The sequence below is a fragment of the Furipterus horrens genome, unplaced genomic scaffold (assembly GCF_987537825.1).
Source record: "Furipterus horrens unplaced genomic scaffold, mFurHor1.1.pri manual_scaffold_2, whole genome shotgun sequence".
In the NCBI taxonomy this organism is placed as follows: domain Eukaryota; kingdom Metazoa; phylum Chordata; class Mammalia; order Chiroptera; family Furipteridae; genus Furipterus; species Furipterus horrens.
The window spans coordinates 18,115,351-18,136,917 of record NW_028327172.1 but is presented as its reverse complement, the minus strand read 5'-3'; the positions used below and the strand labels follow the sequence as shown (position 1 = coordinate 18,136,917).

At 35.6% G+C, this 21,567-nt stretch overlaps 1 pseudogene; it reads left to right on the top strand.

Moving 5' to 3' along the window:
* Positions 1–5,544: 5,544 nt before the first annotated feature.
* Positions 5,545–6,531, top strand: LOC150017951 (casein kinase I pseudogene; annotated as a pseudogene).
* The last annotated feature ends 15,036 nt before the right edge of the window (positions 6,532–21,567 follow it).

Sequence of the window (21,567 nt, the reverse complement as noted above, 5' to 3'; positions counted from 1 at the left end):
TTATATCTGAGGCAGAGTGCCCCAGGGAAAACAGGTTGGGGCTGACCTTGGCCTGCACCACCCAGTGGACAGCTACAGACCAAGACTGAGCACCAACACCCTGTCTCTGCACAGTTGATCCTCCATGGAGGGTGGAGGGTGGTGGTCAGTGGTCAGAGCCAGTCCTTGTAGCTCACTGGCCTGGGTAAATTCCTCTCATTGATTTTCCAACAGTGACCAAAGCTAAACTACAAGAGGAGGGTGTACTCAGCTCCTACAAAGGGTGCACCTTGAGTATGCAGCTTGGCTGAGAGGGGAGGCTGTACCACTGGACTCTCCAGGACACCTACTATAATGGTCATACTACCAAGAGATGGAGTCAAAGCAGTTCTAATCAATACACAGAAACAAACACAGAGAGGCTTCCAAATGGAGGAGGCAAAGAAATATGGCCCAAGTGAAAGAAAAGAATAAAACCCCAGAAAAAGAACTAAATGAACTAGAGATAGCCAACTTATAAGATACAGAGTTCAAAACACTGGTGATAAGGATGCTCAGAAAAATTATGATGTCCACAAAATAAAGGAAGAAGTGAAGGTTATATGAAGTGAAATAAATAAAAATATACAGGGAACCACCAGTGATGAGAAGGAAGCCAGGATTCAAATCAATGAGTTGGAACAAAAGGAAGAAACAAACATTCACTTGGAACAGAAAGAAGAAACAAGAATTGAAAAAAATTAGGGCAGGATTAGGAACCTCTGGAACAACTTTAAACGTACCAGCATCCGAATCATAGGGGTGCCAGAAGGAGAAGAGAAAGAGCAAGAAACTGAAAACTTATTTGAAAGAATAGTGAAAGAAAACTTCCCTAATTTGGCAAAGGAAATACACATATAAGTCCAGAAAGCACAGAGAGTCCCAAACAAGTTGGACTCAAAGAGGACCACACCAAGACACATCATCATTAAAATGCCAAAAGTTAAAAATAAATAATCTTAAAAGCAGCAAGAGAAAAGCAGAAAGTTACCTACAAAGTCAGTTCCATAAGACAAACAGCTGATTTCTCAAAAGAAACTTTGCAGGCAAGAAGGGACTGGCAAGAAGTATTCAAAGTGATGAAAAGAAAGGGCCTACCACCAAAATCACTCTATCCAGCAGAGCTATCATTTAGAATGGAAAGGCAGATAAAGTGCTTCCTAGAAAAGGTAAAGCTAAAGGAGTTCATCATCACCAAGTCCCTATTATATGAAATGTTAAAGGGACTTATTTAAGAAAAAGAAGAAGATCAAAACTTTGCGTGTTGAAATGACAACAAACTCATGGCCATCAACAACTTATCTAAAAAACAAAAACAAACTAAGCAAACAACCAAAACAGGAACAGAATCATAAGTATGGAGATCATTTGAAGGGTTATCAGCTGGGAGGAGGAAAGGGAAGATTGGGGTAAATGGTGCAGGGATCAAGAAGCATAATTGGTAGAAACAAAATAGACAGAGGAATGTTAAGAACAGTATAAAAAAGTGTGAAGCCAATGAACTTACATGCACAACCCATGGATATGAACTAAGTGAGGGATTGCTGGAGGGAAGGTGGATAATGGGTGGAGGAGGGCAAAGGGAAAAAAATTGGGACAACTGTAACAGCATAATCAATAAAATATACTTAGAAAAACACATGGAACGTTTATGGGCAAATAATGAAAGAGGATGTAATCCAGGCTATGTAAAGCTATCTTGGGCTACTCAATGCAGATAATAAGAACTGACTGGATTTGGAAACTATTTTTATGTTTTGTGATGATTAACTTTATGCATCCACTTGACTGGGCTAAGTAAAACATTAGTTCCGAGTATGTCTGTGAGGACATTTTTGGAAGAGATTAGCATTTGAATTGGTAGACTGAATAGAGCAGAAAGGGGGAGGAAGAGCATTATTTGCTTTCTGCATGATCTGAGATATCCATCTTCTCTTGTTCTGGCACATGAGTACTTCTGGTTTTTAGGCCTTCACCTTGGACTCGGTTCTTATACCATTGGGCTCCCATGGTCCTCAGGTCTTTGGACTGGGAATGAATTATACCACTGGCTGTCCAGCTTCCAGAGAGAAGATCATGGTACTTCTTGAATGAACAGGCCTGAGCAGACTCAGAAGGCACAAGTTAGGTACATGAAGAAGTGGCCCAAATGTCCATGGTCCTCATTCTGCTTTTCTCTCCCAGTCTGCACTTGTAGTCTCATGGGAAATTCCCTCTGATCATTTGACAGGGGAAAAGAAGGCCTGCTTTGCAGATGATCCTGCAGGATATGCAGGCACCTCCTGAAAATGGACAGGTACAGCACTACAACCCCTCTCTGGTACATTCCTGAAGGACAGTGATGAAGGGAACTTCCCCTAGTGGACAGAAAACATGGCTATTCACTTTTCTTAGAAGGCAAAATGGCCTGATATGCAATTAATTATATACTGATTCAGCCTGTAGCCAATTGTGGGGTTGATGGTCAGGGTCTTGGATAGAACATGATTGGAAAATTGGTGATAAGTAAATTTAGGGAAGAGATATTTGCATAGAGCACTCTGAATGTGTAAAAACAAACAAACAAACAAACAAACAAACAAAAAAAAACATGGAAGATATTTGTGTCCTATGTCAATGCTCACCAAAGCATGAGTTAAGCAGAGGTCCTCTGGAGAATGAAAAGCATCACAAAAGGCATAAGTCCTATTAGGGAAGGTATCAGGTGTATGATCAAGGCTTCATTACTCCCCATTAATCTACCTTCAGGCTAGAACATAGATCATCTGTTGCATGTAAACAAGAGATGGAAATAGAGACTAAGTAGAAGTGATGAGCATGTACTCAAGGTAACTGCAAGACAGAAGGTATTCTGGGCATTGTAGTGAAGAGCTGGCCCAGCACCATATAAGTTTAAGATGAAAAGGACATTTTGTCTTCATTTTAGAATAATGCTATGCAGGTAAATTGAAACATCTGGGATGGCAAAGCACTCTATTGTGTATCTAGGTATTATGGTTTCTTAGAATCAAAGATATTCTTTATGCTTGGTCTGAAGATAAGTAGATGACTCCCATGCATCTCAACAACACAGAAGTAGCAGAAGTCATTCTTGGACCTGAAGGATTATATCAGATATGACCTATGTGGACATAAATAAGCCTGAGGTCTGGGTGGATTGAAGATATCTTAGTGGAAGCTTAAGTGATTGCTGCCTTTAAGAATTATACACAACTCTACCTCCAAATCAAGTTAAAAATCATAAACTTAGATACAATCTCCTGGAAAAGTGTGGAGATGACTCTCAAAATGATTAATACTGAATTTCTGCACTGATTGAAAGGTGGCTCAAATTTAGTAAAATTTATAGAACATAAAGTTACATTAATTAAACTTCAAATGTATAAAATCCCTTTTATCTTTATACAAAACTATTATCAAATTCTAAATTGCACCATTATCATTCCAGTGATTTACATAAATTGTATTTGGATTTCAATTGTGGCTTTGGTCATAATCTTTCACTCCTTAGCTATAATACAGTTGTTAGGGTCTTAAAAAGCTGCCTAAAATAGCCCCTCTGCCCCCAATTTTTCAAGAATTTAGTTTTATAGCTATAAGAAAAAGAATTTAGAACTTTAATCCTTTCACATTCTTCTAGTCAATGGATATGTACTACAGTGTGTAATAATACTTAAGTCATTCCTTCATTCTGAACTCATTCCAATTCTATTATTTGATTTCCAAAATGAATTTTGAACATGGGCCTGTTTGACTAATCAGATGATCACTTTCCTATTCTTTTCTATTTAAATGCTGAGTGGCAGAGCTGTATTTGGGAGGGCAATGATTTCATTACAACAATAGAGGAAACTGCCATTCCAGCAAAATAACAAGAGCCAAGTTGGCTAAAGGGAAACGTTTCCTATCACACTGAGGGGGCCACAAGAGAAGTACTGAGAAAATGTCACCTCAAACACAATGACTACAGGATTACAGAAATCTAATTAGCCATTTCATTAACTGAGTCCTGTCAGTGAACATGGCCAACAATAGGGGCTTGGAAGCATCTATTCATCAGGAATATATGGAACTGTCAAGGGGATTGTTCAATAATTGGTTTCCCATATTTTTTTCAGGTAGTGAAGGTGGGGCTAGGGAGGTTGAGTGACTTATTAATTGGGTGCATTTCAGCCTGTTTTAAAAACTGAAGACACTTTCAGGGAGTTCAATCCACTACTATAGATAGATCAACAATAAAGCTTTAGAAATTTCACTTCTTTTTTTACAGACATGATGTACGAAGGGCTATAGCTGACAAAAACCATCAAAAAGAGGCTATTTGGCACAATTGTATTTTCATGTAGCATTTACACTGTCTATGGATTACCCGATTACATTAAAACTCTGCTAGCAGGTGCCTCATTTGACTCATAGTCATATCCATAGGTTTCAGCATCTGAGATATTTTTTAATGTAATAAATGAGTGTATAAAACAAATTTTTAAAGGAACAAAATATTTTAACTTCAGAGTAATAAAGGAGTGTGAATCCAAGAGAAATGGAAAGCAACTGATGACACTGTTGCAATTTCTGATTTACTGGAATAACTGTTTAGAGTTGCCACTGAATTTTGATGAGGATGTTATTGCTGATAAAAAGCACTGAACTAGACAATAGCCAAGCTTCATTAAGTCGCACCTTTTCTCTTTGGTGCCGATGAACATATCGTCCATGGTTAATACAAATTAGTAAAGTACACTGTGTGATCAGGCCAGTTGCCACTTCTTTGGCGTCAGTTGATGGCTGCTGCTTTGTGACTTCGCCCCTCCCATTATTAGGTCATACTTTTACGTGGGGTGGGTCCATGGTGAGATCTTTACCCCAGCTGCCTTCAAGGTGTGTCTCTCACTGATTCCGTGGAGGAAACAATGTATTGTTCACACAGAAAAACAGAGAAAAGTGAGGGAATATTCCTTGTTTAAAAAACAAAAAACACAAAACACCTGACTGTTAGGAGGAGAGAATAAAAGGCCAACATTCTAACCAGTGATGAAGCGCTTACCTCTCTGAACTTTCATTTTTCATAAATTTAAAAATTGATATTTAAATAGTTGACCTGCAGACACAGTAAGAGTATGCATGAGGAGCTCCCCCGGGACAGGTGCGTGGGGACTCCCTGGTGTGGCTCCGCCCACGCCCCGCGGGGGGCGGGGCGAAGGCGCTGGAGACCCCTTTCCCAGAGTGCTCTGCGCCCTGGCTCTGAGGAGGGGGCGCCCGGGGTGTGGGCCTTTTCCCAGAAGCAGGTGGCCCAGCCTGGGCACCGCGAGAATCGCCCACGGACTGCGGCCCAGCAGAAAGGAACGAGACCGAGCCACTCTGATCAGGTCCCCCTTGGCGGAGTCTGCGCTCTGTGACACCAAGAGCCAACGCTTTCTGTTTCCTGCCGCCCTCGGCCACAGCCTTCCTCCAGGGACTGGCCCAGAGACCTCGGTCCGCTCGGAGGTGCCGGGCTCTCTCCAGCCTCTGCCACCTTCGTCTCTCAAGATGGAGAGCAGTAGTGGCACCAAGGCCGAATTCATGGTCGGAGGGAAATACAAACTCGTTCAGAAGATCGGGTCTGGCTCCTTCGGGGCCATCTACCTGGCCATCAACGTCACCAATGGCGAGGAAGTGGCCGTGAAGCTGGAATCTCGGAGGGCCAGGCACCCCCAGCTGCTGTATGAGAGCAAACTCTACAAGATCCTCCAGGGTGGCGTTGGCATCCCCCACATCCGGTGGTACGGGCAGGAGAAAGAGCACAATGTGCTAGTTCTGGATCTTCTTGGACCCAGCCTCGAAGACCTCTTCAATCTCTGTTCTAGAAACTTCACAATGAAAACGATACTTATGTTAGCTGACCAGATGATCAGTAGAATTGAATATGTGCATACGAAGAATTTTATACACAGAGACATTAAACCAGATAACTTCCTGATGGGTATTGGGCGTCACTGTAATAAGTTATTTATGATTGACTTTGGTTTGGCCAAAAAGTACAGAGACAACAGGACAAGGCAACACATACCATACAGAGAAGATAAAAATCTCACTGGCACTGCCCGGTATGCTAGCATCAACGCACATCTCGGGATTGAACAGAGTCGGAGAGATGACATGGAATCCTTAGGATATGTTTTGATTTATTTTAATAGAACCAACCTGCCATGGCAAGGACTAAAGGCTGCAACAAAGAAACAGAAATATGAAAAGATTAGTGAAAAGAAGATGTCCATTCCAGTTGAAGTTTTATGTAAGGGGTTTCCTACAGAATTTGCCATGTACTTAAACTATTGTCGTGGGCTGCGCTTTGAGGAATCCCCAAATTACATGTATCTGAGGCAGCTATTCCGCACTCTTTTCAGGACCCTGAACCACCAGTATGACTACATATTTGACTGGACAGTGTTAAGGCAGAAAGCGGCACAGCAGTCAGCCTCTTCAAGTGCGCAGGGTCCACAGGCCCAACGGCCCCAAAGCCCCACAGTTTTCTAAGCATGAATCAGTGAACAGAAGAAGCGGCGCAGATGATGGGAGCAGCGTTTGCTTCTCCCCGAATCTAGAAATTTTAGTTCATTTGCACAGTAGCTAGTGGTTGTGGACAACCATTTACTTGGTGTAAAGAACTTAATTTCAATATAAACTAGCTCTGAACAGCATTGGTTATGCTGGGTCCCAAGATGTAGCTGCTGTAAATATGAATATTAACAGAGAATGGAACATGGTGTTCAGTTTTCTATTGAATTCTTTTCAAGCGGAAAAGTTAACTAAATGGTCGACATACATAATGTTGTGGAGAAATTGTACATATGCATATATATGTGTGTGTGTGTGTGTGTGTGTGTGTGTGTGTGTAAATCTTTTACTTTGGAATCTATGGCTTTGAGATCTCATTTCAGAAGAAGGGAATGAACAGTCTTCAGCCAGTTGTTTGATTATAAATGCTCGCAATTGTGCATTCTTAAGGTTTACTTATCCCTGAGATTTGCAAGTTGTTCACTTAAAACATTCTTGAAATGATTGCCTTCTTGTTTGCAGGTCTGCTGATATAGTAGCAACCAAAGGTTCAGGTGTTTGAGCATATGAAAGATTCTTCCTGTTTACCTGTGCTGCATCCTAAGTAATGACTTAAGAAAAACATAGTAACTGCTAGATTATCTTTAGGACTCTGCATTAACTTTATAATGTTCTTATTATTTAAAAAAGAAATTGTCACAGAAGTTTAGTTAACATTTTAGAACTAGTGTGTATGTTGCTTAGATAAATGTAATCATTGTAAATGTTTGTATGATATGGGACTCTGTTATTTTGAAATGGGATCTTTTTTGTTTACAAGTTAGAAACTTGAAAAAAGAACACAATGGTAATTTAAGACATTTAATTTTTTTCCAGATATATTGAATTTGTTCAAAAACACATTTCTACCTAGAGCAGGTACCAGAACAAACAAACCTAATAATAATATATCAGTTTAAAATAGGAACAATGAGATTAATGAAGTAATTCATTATATTGGAGAAAACTACATTAAGGAAACTTTGAATAACCGAATTGGTTGCTTCACATTAAAAAGCAAAGAAAAATATTTTTTAAAGGTTTCTTCTTTGCCCTTTATAGATTTTTCAGGAGAATATGCAATTTTAAAGGCTGAATTTAAATTAGCATCTTTCAAAAGGGATTGTCTATTAGCCACTTCATTGACTAGGATTAACAATGACCTCATTCAGTTAAGTGCAGTTACTTGTTTGTTTGAACTGAGGTCTCCTGGATATTTCACTGTCATTCATGTTAATCACTAAGAGAAAGTGAGCTTATAAATGAAAATATATTTCTTCCTTAAAACAGATGTAAGACACTATTTTTCCTGAATTCCACTTCCCATGTGAGACTAAGACATTTTTAAAAATTAAATTCTTGTTATATGAACGAAAGTCTTCTGTTTCCACCAAAGAGTAGTCTCAATTTCTTAATCTGTAAAATGGGGCTAATATACCCTTTAAAATGTTCAAAAAATGCTTGAGATAATTAATAATGATATGCTTTTTCTATATTACTATGTAAAAACCCGAGACTCTCATAACTAAAGTATAATAAACTAGTTGAAAGATAAGAGATCTTCTAGAAAAGAATCTGACTGATGCTCATAGCATGCTGTGTATTTATGGCAAGTTACATATTAGTTACCTGTTGTGAGCAATACCCTAACTTTATGACTATCCATGCTGTAGTATTTCCTCTAAGTCAACCTCCAGCTTTTGCCATGGACTGGAGGTGCCAGGTCACCTATACGGCCACCAACCCTATAGATAGCACCAGAACAAGGTGACTATGTTATTCAGTCAGCTTTTATTGGTGTAGGTTCAATCTCAATAACAATCATTCAATAGTCATAACACTCAGAAACAATCAGTAACAACATCACATAGAAGGATAACAAACTGGAGTCCCAAGAGACCAGATCAGGTCTGGGTATGGGAAGCAGCTGATCAGTGTCTTGTAAGGCAGAGTCTGCATGGCTTCAGATTCAGCTAGTGCAAGGTCGATTGGAGCATCAATGCATCGCTGTCTCTCCTGGCCCTCTCAGTTGTCTGTTAGAATGCCTTTGCTTTTGTACTATTCTTTGTTGCAGAGTCATGTTGTTTTGCACAGTCTCTTGTAAACACGTTTTTCTCAGTTCTGATAAGTACATGTTGTTTATGTCAGCAGTTCTGATAAGCATATCTTGTTAGTGTCAGCTTTGATAAACACATGTTGTTTTGAACATTTCTGGTGCACATATTTTGACCACTCCATTTTACTGTGTCATGTTGTCTACCACACCAGAATCGAGTGATCGTGCCCATTGACCAGGTTGAAGTGCACATGCTATAAACATGGCATCGGTCCTGCTCTCCACACTAACCATCAGTGCAGTGATTCTCAAAGTGGGGTCTAGGAAGCTTTGGACATCCTTAACATACTTTTTGGGTATCTGTGAACTCAAACTATTTTCTTAATAATACTTACACATTATTGGCCTTTTCACACAATGTTGGCATACTGATGCTACAAAAGCAAACACAGTAAAATTGATAATAACATAGAATAAAAGTAGTGGCACCAAAATCCATGAAGCAATTATTGTGTCCTTCACTATCACACAAAAACAATAAAAGCAATGCCAGTTATACACAAGAATGTCCATATTAACTTTATTAAATATCAACCCTTTAGTACACTTTCATTTTATTTAGTATTCTGTGTTGTAAAATGAGGAGTACTTCTGCTGCAAATCATAGTAAGGAGTTGTATTTAGGTCTGTTTGTTTATTTGAATTTTGGTCAATCTGCTGCTTTTTGTAGGCAACACAATTTTTACTTGGAAGCACTGTATTAAGACCAGCATCTGTGAACTTTCCCCCCAAAAGAACCAAAGTAAGCTTATCACTGTAATGAAACATAGTAGACAATTTGCTACAAATAATTTAATTCAATATTTTAAGTGAGAGTTAGAATTTAAAAAATACCTGTATCAGTCATGTGAGATTGACAGCTTAGTACCTAAAGGTGTCTCATGATATCTGTGGGATTTTAAACAGATTCAATTATTGATGTCATGAACTTATCCATATTTGGAAGTTCTCCATAACTCAGTGTTTAGGCACTATATCTTTTATCCACCCTTCCTTCCATCCGCTCTCTGGTATACCTGATAAAGCAAAATGTTTTTCATTACTATGGATAATTGACCACCAGAACATGGGTTAATACTGAAAAAAGATTTTTGGGAAATGAGTAGCTTTCTTCTGATATTCCTGAGACTCTAGAGAGTTCCATGAAAATAGTTTACGGTCACTGATGGACTCCCAAGTAAAAGAGAATTTTCCTTACCGATTGCCTTGAGCTGGGCCATTGGTCTCTTCATATCTTTGGACTCAAACTAAAACATCAGCTCTTACTGGGTCTTGAGCCTGGCTGCTTTCTTATTGGAACATACAGAATCAGCTCTCCTGGTTATCAGGTTTTGGGTCTCAGCCTGGAAGTGCACCATCACTTTTCCTGGGTCCAGCATGCTGATTGAAGGTTTTAGGACTTCTCAGCCTCCACAATCACTGGTAATAATTTATACCTCTCTATTTATCTATCATCTATTTATCTACTATATCAATCTAACTATCTATCTATCACCATCATTTGTATATATACACCGTTTCTCTGGGGAACTCTGCCTGATAGGATGGTCATGTCAAGTTTTGTTTTATTCTTTTAATTATGTATTCAGAATCTGCAAAATACACTGGCTTAGTTATCAAACTCTTATGGTGCTTTACTAAATATATTTTCTTCATATACATTCTCTATATAAGTGTATATATTTGTAAAACAGGCTGGCGCAAAGTAAGAAATAAACAAATTTTGTTAAGTAAATTATGCACATGCATTTTTTTCTTTATGAACATTGTCTTTGATTATATCTTTTATATAAAAAGAAAGAAAGAATGAAAGAGAAAAAAAGAAAGAAAGAAAAAGAAAAGAGAGAAAGAAAGAGAAAGAATATTTGATTTTGGAAGTGATGTGAGCTAGCTCCCAGCGAAGAACTGGGAGGGTCCAACTTCATTTTAGATATAAAGAAAAACATGATGCTTAGGTAACGGGCCCAAGGTCACAAGTCTTGTGTGGGGTAGAGTCGAAATTAGTATCCAGATGGCCTAAGGTAGCTCCATACTCCCTTTGATTACCCTATGCTGCCTCTCAATTTTACAAGTTCAAGATCTCTGAGGTTTTATATTTGCTTGTTTGTTTTGTTTCTATTTCAGTCACTATCACAGGATTTGGGGCCATGGCAACAGCTGCTACAGTGATGCTCCTTGCTTGCCAGTTCTCTGGGATGGCTGGCCATGTAAATGATGGTTGATTATCCTATTGGCACAATTGTGTGCTTCTAACACCTCTGCCATATGGTTGTGTTTTCCCATTGGAAAAATGCAACTAGTTTGTAAACTTTTTTCTTTAAGAGCAGAGACCATGTCTCCTACTTCTTGGAAAAATTTATTTTGTGCTGAGTATAGTACACACAAGAGCAAGATCTTGATAAACATAACAGGGATTCAAGCCCCACTTAATATCTTCTTGTCTAGCTAGTATATATGGTTTCTCTGTCAGCTTTCTATTGCTACTGTACTACAAACTTAGTAGCTTAATACAATGCAGATATATTACCTTACAGTTCTGGAAGTCAGAAGTCTGAAATGGACTTCACTAGGCTAAAATGAAGGGATCCACAGGGCTGCATTACTTTTTAGTATCTCTAGGGGGCAGTGTATGCATTTGCCTTTACCTGCTACGACAGGTTGCCCAGTTCCTTGATCCTTCATCTTCAAAGCCAACAAATAGTGGATTGCTTCTTTCTCACTTCCCCTCACTCTGACACTCTGTCTATATCATCCACCTCCTACTCTCACTCAGACTCTTCTGCCTAGGTCAATTATAAAGAACTAATTGATTATATTGGGCCTTCCTGGATAACCCAGGATACTCTATTTCAAGGTCAGCTAATTAGAAATCTTAACTCCATCTGTAACTTTTATTCTTCCTTGCCATGTACTATAGTCACAATTTTTTGGATAGTGTACAGACATGTTAGGGAATGTGTTCTGCCTACCATAGTTTCTTTTAATCATTTAGTGATTATTTCTTTACATATACATCTCTATTTTCTAATTGTGGAATTTTTAGCATAAATTCTATCCCACCCCAGTTTATACACATCAGTCATAACATGGTTTATATAGCATAGAAGAGGTTAATATAGTTGATGAAAAAGTGGAAGCATGAAGAAGTATGCCAGTTAAAAATATACTTTACCTAGGAAGAGAAATATGCACTCTAAATGTGAACATTATTCATTCAACAAACATTTAGAATTTTTAATATATACCACAAGAACTGCTCCAGGCAGTTTGAAGAAGAGTCACAGAAATTCAAAAAGTATAGATTTTAGTGGTTGGTGAAAGTCACACATAATTAACAGAATATATAGAACATTTATGATATATAAGAAGATAAAGGATGGGAGAAATGAACATATATCGTCTACACAAAAACTTGCACATGAATAATCATAGCATCATTGTTTATAGTAGCCAATAAATGTAAACAGCCCAAATGTCTAATAACCAGTCAATGGATAAAAAATATATAGTATATTGATACAATGGAATACTATTCAGCAATAAAAAGGAAACAATTATGGATATATGCTAAAAGGTGAATGAAACACAAAAAACATCATGCTCTGCAAGAGAAGCCACATGCAAAATAACATAAATTTTAAGACTCCATTTATTTGAAATGTCCAAAAAGACAAGTCTATATAGAGAGAAATAGGTTAATAGTTGCCTGGGACTGGTTTTGGTAATAGGAAATGACTGTATGTGGCATGAAGTTTCTTTTTGGAGTTATAGAAATGTCCTCCAATTAGATAGTGGTCTTGGTGGGACAAATATGCTAAAATCATTGAATTGTAAGCTTAAAACAGATGGATTTTATGCCCTTTAATTATATATCAGTGAACCTGTGAATTAAAAGTTAAAGAAAATGAAATGGAAGATGATGGTGGTCTGGGTGGTTGGTTGGGTGAAAGTGTAATTTTCATTAAGGTGTTCATGTTGGGTCTCATTAACAAGGACATATTCGATCGAAGACTTTATGGGAGTGATCTGAATGTGAATATATGGGGGATATGGGTCCCAGCCTCAAACAAATCATGTGAAATATTTCTCACGCAGGTATGTGTGAGGGCTGTGGCAGAAACAGCCAGGAAGCAACTATCAGAAGCAGAATGAGTTGAGTAGGTGATAATGTTAGATAGTTAAAGGGTGGTGCACAGAATGGGTGGCTACTGTAAAGAATTTTACTTGACCTTGAGTGAAATGAGAAGAACATGGAAGAATTTGAGCATAGGAGTAAGATGTTTTCACTTACATCTTAAAATGATCTTTAGGATACTCTATAGATAATTATTGCAGGAGGGCAAATGTGGACACAGGAGAAGCTGGAAGGTCAGGAAGGAGGCTTCTGCAGTAATCCTATTAATAAAGGCTAATGGTTGGAACCAGGGAGTTTGGAGTACATGTGGGCAGACGTGGTTTGAATTTGTGTGTGTGTATGTGTGTGTGTGTGTATTACTACTAAGAAAGACATTTTCTTAGCTTTATAAAAGTAATATGACATCAGATTCTTTTCATTTAAGAAGCTAGATGTCATTTTGCTGTTCTACTATAGACCTTCAGATACGCTAGTTTTGTCTGTCATTGGGAAATTTCCTTACCTTAGCTTGTTTTTGGTTCTATAAAGCAGTAATGGTACACATTTACAGAAGCAATGTAGCAAGGAAACAATAAGATAGATCTGAAAACGTAAAATTTTATCAACCTTGATAAAATATAATTTTAGCTTCTGGATCAAACAAACAATGAATTGAGTTCTCAGGACATCTTCAGAAAAAAATATAAGAAGACTTTCAGGTCTTAAATAATAAATACCTGAACTCTAGTGTGAGAAAAATAAAAGTTTTTGTTTTTTATTTAAAATAACCATTCAAATTTGTATTTAAAAATTTCAAATGACATTTATTTTATAGATTTTTGTGGAAAAATCTGTAGAAGGGTTATTAAGTTCACATTTGGGCACAATTCTAATTACTTGTCAGGAATCTTTGAAAAATAAAATGACTTTTAAACATTAAATATAAATATTATTTTGTTATAAACAATATATTCTGGAGAGTGCATTAAAAAGTCCGCATTAGAATCACTCTCCTGGTGTCCTGAAAAAACAAAATAAAACTTTTTTTCCCCTTACATGTGAAATTTACATCAAGATGTATACATGCATACATATGAATATCTCAAAATGGAATTATTCATTAATTTAAGTTATTGTGTACAAGATACTAACACACACACACTCCATTTTATACATGATAGTAGAGAAATTTTTAAAAGATAAGAAAAGAGAGCCAGTGAGATACCAATTTTTGCTAATCTATCAGATTGATATGATCTTTGGTCACTTTATTCCCACCATATAATATTTTTTATATTCTATAGGTAGTACTTAATAAACATTTGTCCAAATCAAAAATTGAGGATAATTAAAAATTTAAATGCAATTAAAAATGAAACTCTGTATTTGAAGATTTTGCACTGCATACTAGAAACAAATTATGATTAACAAAAGCACATCATAATCCCTCAATAATTTTTTAAAACAGAAACTTCTGGTCAAAAATAATCTTATTTACCTTGCTCATGCTTATAAATTTACTTTCAGATTCTACAGTATTGCTTTAATTTAGGTATGGCCATTTTGTGATGACATTTTAAAATTTAGAGATAAATCTAATCTAAAAGGCTAGTGGGCTACTTAACAAGTTACACTCAGCATGCAAATAGTAGAAAGAGCTGAGGTTCATTTTCTAATTACACTGGAGCCTTTTAACACTATATTTTGATCTAATAGCCATAGTTACCACACAAGGAAGTGAGAGCTGTTGAGATCAATCTTTTTATAATGAATATTGGTTTGTTAAATTGCATCATAAGAGGGTTAAGAAATATCCTGTCAATAACAAAGGGCATATTTCCTGATTTTTCCTTCCCTTTATAATGTGACTAGACTGCAATATTGACTGTATAACCATCAAAGCTAACACTATATTAGAAAATGTGTAAATGTAAGTATGTAAACCCATTTAGAAGGAAAAATTCATTGTTTTTTCCCAAGTTGTAGTGGAACCTTAGTTATGGTAGCAGTGTTTTCAGGCTTCTAATTTTCTAATTTATTGTTAGACAAAGTTATGAAAAAGTCTGATAGCAATATTCTGCAAAATAAGTCATAAAACAAATGTAATCAAGGGCTGAAGCCAGTTTAATATTCTGATGACACACACACACACACAAACAGGAGTCCAGAATATCAACGTAAAAAGCCGCCACATATTGAATGTGCCGTGATTCTCTGGCTAACAGAAATGGTGAGAACATACTTTAGTTTCCACAGGATAATGGAAGACTCTTCATCTTAACAAAATTGCCTACTGATTCATATGCAAATTAGCACTTGTGAAGCACTGCTTCATAGAATATCTCTCACTTGAAAAAAATTACAATGTACAGTGGCATCAAAAAAAAAAAAAAAAAAAAAAAACCCTGAGAATCTGTGTTGCACAGAAACTTGCTTACCATTATTATTGTTATTATTATTTTCAAATATCCCAATTGTTTTATCATGGTTGCTTCTTAATACAACACCCGCCTGCATCCCACAAAAGTCTAGTGTTCTGTGAAAATAAGATTGGGAAGTTGATTAAATGAACTACATGGGGAAGAGGTAGAGTCAGAAAGTTAGATGTTGGGTTCTAAGTGGTGTCTCTTCCATAAACCACCTCCAAATTGGAAGATTCATTCATATGATCCTGGTTAGACACCCTGATTCTAACAGGAAGACTTTTAGTTTAGTTTTGTTTTTTTTTTCATTCACTCCTTTATTCATTCTCTCATCCATGCTTTTGATCAGCAAAGCTTTATGGATGTACTGTACTACTTTCACACACTTATTTATGGTCTGCCAAAGCACGAGTAAGCAAGATTTCAGTGGAGGAGGGGGACCTATAAATAAAACATTAACATAGGCTGTGAACACTTGATATTTACAATGGGTAGACCCATCCATTTGGATAGACTGTTAGTGAGTTTGCCATAAAATGGACCCCAATTTGTAGCAAACTCTATTAAAAATTGTGATTTTAGAATTAGCCTATGAAATGATCATGTTTTCTTCCTTTATTCCACATAAATTGTAATCATCTGTCTCCCCTCTCCATTTGCCTGTACATTGAGTTTCTATCTCTTGTATTTTAAGAGAAATACTATTAAAAGTAAAAATTAACAGAAATGAGATCAATGTGAGGTGATAGGTACATTCAAACAAAGGAAAACAGTGTCTCAAACTAAGGAGAAAATACTTAAAATTATAATGTGAGAGTCTAATGGCTATACCCTAGATATTTCATAAACACAAAGTATCTCTTATATCGTTATAAGAGATACATACTCTTGGCTGAAACACAGATGAATGTGTCATTTGGCTTTTACTTGTGTTGAACCTGTTCTGGTACATTATTATGTTCTTGAAGAACTGTTGGAATAGGGAAGTTAATTCTACTCTTAAGGATTAATAAGAATACTTCGTTCATTTTAGGTATGCTCTTAACTTTATGGGACAAAAAAAAAAAAAGGAGAAAAGAAGGTGTGGCTTAATTTTCCGTTTGCAGAATGTGGCTCCACTAAGCTTAACTTCATGAGCTTAAATGGGAGGAATATATTAAATTGCACTATTTATGAAGAAAAACAAGTGCAACCACAAAACACATGTTCTCTTACACTAATGGAACTAGAATATTCCTTAATGAACTGTTAAATGGTATACCTCTTTTTAGATCCCAGGTTATTAATATTTTATTTTTAGTCAACTTTATTCAGGTCCTGTTAAAGCAAAATAAAATATACCCATATTTGAGAGTGTTGACAAATTTATACCATTGTTTACCAACTACCCCAAGCAAGATACAGAACATTTTTTCCACACTAAAACGTTTATCTGTAAATTTCACACTCAATGCCATCCCTTCTTCCCAAATCCTAATGTGTTTAGGAAATCACTCATCTAATCTACTTTAAGTCATTATAAATCTGATTTGTATTCTTCAGAGTTTCAAATAGGAAAGCATATAGTTTTTGCTATTTTGTGCCTAGCTTCTTTCACTCATCATACTGATGTTGGGATCCATCTGTGTAGTTGTTCATATCATAGTCCATTCCTTTCTAGATAAGCAGGATGTTCTTGCACGGACATACCACAATATGTTTAGCTATTCCCTTGTTGATGCTTCTAGGTTTTGTTTATCATGAATAAAGCTGTTACAAACATTTGTGTACATGTCTTCGTGTGAACATGTTTTTATTTCTCTTGGATAAACACTTAGGAGTAGAATTTCTAGTAATCACATATCCAATTTTATAAGAAACTGTTGAACTGTTTTAAAGAGTGATTGGAACCATTTTCATTCGCACAGTAATATTTAAGAGATCCAGTTGTACCATATCTTCTCTCAGTTTTGTGAAGCTTTTAAATTTTAGCAGTTCTAGCGAGTATTTGCTGGTTCATTTTGTGGTTTTAATTTGCAGTTATTTGATGGCTAATGGTGTAGAACACCTTTTTCATGTACTTATTTGCTCAGTCTTTGTTGTAGTGTCTGTTCCAATCATTCTACCTATTTTTTATCTAGTTGTTTCTCTTCTTATTATTGAGGTGCAAGAATTCTATTACACATTCAAACTATAGTCTTTTGCAAAAGTTCCTCTCTCCCATTTTGTGGTTTAGATTTTCGTTTCCCGTTCATTATTTCTCAAAGTGCACAAGTTTTCAATTTGGATGAAATTCAACTTATATTATTTTAATTTAGGGTTTGGTCTTCATGTGTTCTGAGTAGTTTTGCCTAACCCAAGATCACTAATATTTTTTACTCGTTTTTGTTCTAGATGCTTTTAGTTTTAACTTTGACATTTAGGTTTATGAAATATTTCAATTAGTTTAAATTTATTGAAGTAATTAAGTTTTTATTTGCTTTGAAGGGAATAGGACAGTGTTCATGTGACACTAGAAATTTTATTAAAAGATGTGTCAAATATAAATTGACCACATATACATATATATTTCTTTTTTTGACTACATTGTTAATCTCAGTAAACATATTTTTTAATTTTAAAACACATTGCATTTTTCATCTCCAGATATTCTCTTTGAGCCTGTTTTAATAAATTCCATTTAGCTCCTCATTGTATTCACATTTTCCTTGATCATTTGGAATGTGTGCATGTATAATTTTAATGTTCATATTTGCTAGTCCCATAATTGCTACAGAATTCCTGGACCCATGTGATTTCTGGAGTTTATTCAACTTATAGCTCTTCTGTAATTGTTATCTTTTACATTTTTCTCTTCCAGCATATGTGCTTTCTGACACATGTGTATTTAGATTTTCAATCAAAGACACCTCTCTGAAATACTCTACCCATCTTTTTCTCCCTGACTTATCTATATCTCCTTATCATAGTAAGACTGCTGATCTCTGCACGGCTTCCCATGCTTTGCTGAAGCTGCGAAATGCTTCCAGATAGTAAACTAGATAAATTGTAGGGTTCAACTCATTTGTTGATATTCTCTTTGTGCTTGTTTTCCTGCACTGCCATTTATCCAATGCCCCAAAACAGTTATTTGTTATATTTTGTCCAATTCTCTCTTTGTTAGAACAGGAGGGCAGTTTCCATTGCAGGTTATCTTTCATGAATAGAAAAAGAAATCTCTCCATTTTATTTTAAATGCAATCAATTGGTGGAATAAAAATTATGTGCACTTTACCAATAGTTTTGCAATTCACATATAGCACATACTAATTGTATCTACTAAAAGCAAATGATATACAATAATATACTTAAAATATTAGTATAAACATGTATTTCAACTCTGAATTAGTTGTTGGTTGTCTCTGTGAAATATTGTGGTTTATAAGAAATGTATATTTGGTCATTTAGAAGACTGAAATATATTTCTCATATATTTTGGTATCTGTCCACAATTACTGTCTTACAGCTTCAGAAATCTTGGAATTTTCCATGTGTTGAGAGTGATATAGGTGTCTTTGGTTATGTGAATGAGGTGACTTGGAAACACTTTAAGATGGAAGCCTGCTGCTAAGATACCCAACCATGTGATTACAGGGTTAGAACTTTCAGTCCTACCATCCAGACCTCCCAATGGGTGAGGAGGTGGAGACTGAATAAATCACAGTGGCCAGTGTTTTAATTAATCACATCTATGTAATAAATCCTCCATAACTGGACTTGAGATTGTCATTCAGAATTGAGGAGATTCTTGGACTATCCATTCTGTGGCCAGTTTGTCAGAAGCATAGGTGACCTGGACTTGGTCTGATGTCTGGAGTGTGTCAGGGGGTGGGGGGAGAATCTTATAAGACTGAACCCTTAACCTGTGGAATATGATGCTACCCCTGGCTATATAGTGTCAGAATTAAGTTGAATTCTCAGACATCCCACTGGTGTTTGCTGGTGTAGGGGAACATCTCACACCAGGGTGGAATGGGAGGCTAAGTCAAGAGGACATGGGGTGACCTCTAGCTAATCCAAGATGAATACATAACATAAAGAAGATATAAACTTTAGCTGTTTCAACTCACACACATTTTGTGGCCATTAGTTACTACAACATAACTTAGCCTATCTCAACTTGTACATCATGTAAATTTAATCAACCTATTAAGTTCATTGATCTCAGATACACCAACTGTAAAATTTAAATACTATCTCCAAAATATCACATAAAGTATTACTGAGATAATTTAGTTCATGTGTATATAGATTCAACTACAATTATTTATTATTGTCACTGCCTAAGTATGAAGAACTCATTCTAAGCCATATCTAGTTCTTAATTTTAACATTTTAATCTGTGCTGTTAAATTTAGGAGAATATAGTTTAATTTTAAAAGACTTTGCAATTAAATGTACTACAATTCCCATCTATTGAGTGCCTTAAATTTTGAAAGCAATCTTTTCTTTCAAAATTCATTTTCCAAATACATATCATAATTCAAACATTAAATACACTGAATGATTAGGTAGTGACTATATACTTTTTATTTATCTATCTTATTTATGGAAATTTTTATGCCTCTTCAAAAACTGTAAATGCTATAAAAATATTGTTCTGTTCTTTGATGTTTTATTCTCTAGCTATAGAGATCTGGGAACGTTACATTGCAAAATAAATTTTGATTTAATTATTACCTTAAAATAAAAAATTTAATTCACTTTAACCCTCCAGCACATTTTGTAACCCATAACAATATATTTTCCTTTCTTGTAAAAAAGAAACTTTTTTATATACATTGAATCCAAATCTTCCTTTCGAGAGACAGGGATGGTCCTGCTAGGTAAATTGCTATATTCCAAAAAGTCACATTTTCTAGCTATGATAAAAAAAATTACCTAAACAAATAGAAACTACTAACATTTCAGATCCTTCTTTTGCTCTCCAATATCTTTTATCATAGTACCATATATGTATCAGTTCTTGACTCACTTTTGTACCTTAAGGAAAAAGATTTTTTCAGTATATGTTCAAATCCATTTAAAGTTTGTTTAGGCATTCTTTTGTGTTCTATCTCAACACAGTTTTATAATAAAAGAGCTTGTGTTGAAACTGTGCTTTGGAGAGAACATTGTAGAAACATTTTTTAAACTATCTTCTTTTGGTTAATATCTTTCACAACCTCTTAAATAGACATATTTACTGCAAAATACCTTAGGTTAGAGAATTTAATACATCATCAAATTTTGTGATTCTTCAAATGAAGGGTATAGTATGCATTATTTTCTGAAATAATTTGACCATGATGCCATTTTATTTATAAAAAATCTAGCAGAATGTTACTCCCTGGATTTTTTTTTTTTTTTTTTTTTTTTTTTTAACAAATGCAGGACTAGAGTAATGGCATGGTATTTCTAAAATAAGACAGTATTTGTTTACCATTAAATAAATAAAGTTCTGTCTCATCTATAAAGGAACATCCTTTTAAAAAGTGATTGCTATTGCTATCCCAGATGTGATGTGTGATTGAAACTGGAATTTGAAGAACATGTAAGATTTATATAACATATTGTGTCTGAACTCCAACAAGCCATTCAAAAGCCATATTTTTGCAGCTTATCCTCATTAAAACAATTATTTTTATTTACTCTTTTCACACAAGTAAATCTCCACTAGCTTCAGAAAGTATTTACCTGCAAAAGTGGTATTTATTTAATTTCAAAAACGAGTCATGTCTTCTTAAATCTTGACCTAAAAACTTGCTATGACACCAAAGTCTGTTTTTTCAATGGCCAAATGTAGTTTCTTTCACATGCAGACCTGGCCTCTAGTATTTTCATTTTATTATTCACATCAGATAAACAAAAACCCTATTGGTTTATAACTTCTGCCTGAAATATCTCTGGCTTATCGAATAATTGAGATAAATGAGTTTCATACTCACTTTTGAGTTGGGTTGGTGGACATTTATTATATTATCTTTCCAGACACAATTCATTAATGAGGCATATTCAAGTCGTAACACAACAACAAGAATGTTTTTCTCATTCTTTCTTTTTTCTTTTCCTTGGGTTATGTTATAAGCCAAAGTAATAATACTAGTTTCGACTTTGGGAATTGAAGGTGTCTGCTATAAAATATTTATTCGTTCTCTTTTTGCTTGACAAAGCCAACATTTAATGGCTTTCTTGAAAGTGAATGCAACATTGAAATTTATGTGCATTTCCCAAATGAGTTTTTATTTTAGTAATTTTAGACATTTTATAGATGACCTTCTAGCAGCCACAAATACCTTTTAGAAATTTTTCTTTTTTGCAGTTAC